Below are 2,731 nucleotides of genomic sequence, written 5' to 3'. Positions count from 1 at the left end.
CTGTTAACCTGACCTGTAAACATGTTGCTGAGAGGACTTAGGGGTTATTTTAGCTCCAAATCTCCTCCCTCCAGGAGCAGCGTGGGATGGAGCAGCCAGCTAATCAGCTTACAACCCCAGGGGCTGCACACAACCTCGGCTACTGGAACACACACACACACACACACACACACACACACGAGAACACTGGAGAGAACAAACTAGCTCCTAACAGTTGATGAGGAGAGCTACTCTTTCTCAGCATGTATGTACATACTGTATGTATGTGTGTATTCAACATTTTGGACACACTTACTCTTTCCTTATAATTAAAATGTTCCATATTTATAATAATAGTAATTCCTAAGTATGGCAGAGGTAGAGGACGAACAATTTTTGAACAGACCAAAACTACCTTATGAATTAGCTTTTTCAAGGTCGCCACCCTTTGTTTAAATGACCACTCCAACTCCATGAGGTGCATGCTGGGATGCTTTCTGAACAGTATTGAAAGAGTTCCTATGTATGCTGAACACTTGTTTGTTGTTTTTCCCTAAATATCCGGTCCAACACATCCTTTGAAATAAAAGAAAAAATTATTTAAAAATCCATACATAAATAGGCACAATTTACATTTGTATAAAAGCACATCTTTAAGTATAACCCTGTAGATAAAAAGGGTGTGTATAGGTCATTATAAACATAAATGCACACAAGTGTGTGAAAGTGTGTAACTTCTAGTGTCTATGTAAAACAGGTCACATTCATTTTACACACTATTACTGTCCAATCATATTGACATATAAGAATATTAACCCAAGCTTTACAAATATACAGGGTGAAATCTCTTAACCTGACTACTCACATCTGATTACCAACCCATAAAACAAATAAAGGAGCCTGTAAAATACATAATTATAGCACAAAAGCCCATTAGTAGTCCTTAATTGAATGTGGATTTAAAAATACTATCATACTTAGAAGAAGAGATGCTGTGAGATTCAAGAAATAGTTTCACTCATTTACATAAATCTAAAATTGCTGTTTGATGATAAAAAAAAAATTCAGTTCCTTTGTCACACTGAAAAATATTTATCTTACTTAGTATTTTTGTCTTGTTTTCTAGTACAAACATCTAAACATTCTTAGATATCATGATACATTTACTTGAAAAGGAAAATTACTTAAGAATTTAAAATTAATTTAAAAAGTAAATGTATCTTGATTTAAAACAGGAAAATAATCAGAAAACAGTAAAAATAATCTTTTTGTAGTGCAGTTTGTTTCTAATTACATGTTTTTTTTTTTAGAGAGAGACTACATAGAGAATGTAAAATTGACTATATTATATAACATTATTTAATTTTAAAAATCTAGTGATTACAAAAAAAAAAAAAACATGAATTCCTTTAGTTTAAGATGTAGAACTCATTTTCATGCATTGCACATAGGAGGGAGCCATTTCTCTTTCACATGGTCTCTCTGTTTCCCTGCTTGTAAAATGCACATAATTACAAACAAATTAACATGTAAGCATTACTTTTCTCTCTTTCTCATCATCCCTCAAGGCTGACCACTTATGTCTGATTGCGATTGGTTTGTTACGTTGAATGCCCTCAAGGGGCTCTTAAAAACAAAAGATGTCTCAGAATTTAATTTTTTTCAAGATCTGGAACATGCAAGGTTCGAGATCAGACACATTAATCCAGCTAAGGGTTGGATTTGGTTGTGCTTGGTATAGTTATGAAAAATAACTATAAAATAACTGAAATAACTAAGAGTGAACTTACATTCAGTTTGATGGCTGCCTCCAACTGCAACCCTGTCAATGCTGGTCGCGGTTGATATCGAATACACCTAAACTGACTGTTTGGTGAGATACAAAGAGTAAAAATGAAAGTGGAAAAACCCATTAAATAATCCATAAAAATATTCAAAAGACGTCAAGGGCATGTGAATTCTGTGAAAGAGAAAACTATTTTATCATTTATTTAAAAAAATGCTACTTTTGGTAATCCAAAATGTTCTTGTTTTTTTCTGCACAGATGACAACATACTTCTAATGAACATACAATATGATAGAAGGAGAGAAATATTGGTAAATTATCCAAACTATTTTCAGGTTCTAAATCAGGGGTGTTCAGTCGCTCTCCTGGGAACTTAATCAAGGTTTTTCAGGTTCAACTGAAAGTTACAGGCAGGAGTGAGAGCAAGGACTGTGCACCCCTGTGTAAGATAACAGCCTATGTGTGCTCATTTTAACTCTATAAACTTCTAGGTAGAACAAGGACACTTAATCAGTTCTCAGGCATCTGAAGGTTTTTACCACAAAAGCTCATATCTACAGGTACCTTAAATAAATGTCTTGCAAATATTTGCATTCAGCCTGACTGCTTGTAAAATGCACATAATTACAAACAAATTAACATGTAAGCATTAGAGAAAGGAAACATTGAAATCGCATCATATGACCCCTTTAATACTATTTCAGGATGAGAGTGAGTTAACAATTACAATTAACAGTTAGGGGGAAGTCGTGGCCTAATGGTTAGAGAGTCGGACTCGTAACCCAAAAGGTTGCGGGTTCGAGTCTCGTACCGGCAGGGATTGTAGGTGGGGGGAGTGAATGTACAGCGCTCCCTCCCACCTTCAATATCACGACTGAAGTGCCCTTGAACAAGGCACCGAACCCCTAACTGCTGCCCGGGCGCTGCAGCAAAAAAATGGCTGCCCACTGCTCCGGGTGTGTGTT

Source organism: Sinocyclocheilus rhinocerous, unplaced genomic scaffold, assembly GCF_001515625.1.
Source record: "Sinocyclocheilus rhinocerous isolate Xijiao unplaced genomic scaffold, SAMN03320098_v1.1 scaffold1, whole genome shotgun sequence".
Lineage (NCBI taxonomy): Eukaryota > Metazoa > Chordata > Actinopteri > Cypriniformes > Cyprinidae > Sinocyclocheilus > Sinocyclocheilus rhinocerous.
Note: the sequence above shows the minus strand (reverse complement) of the source record.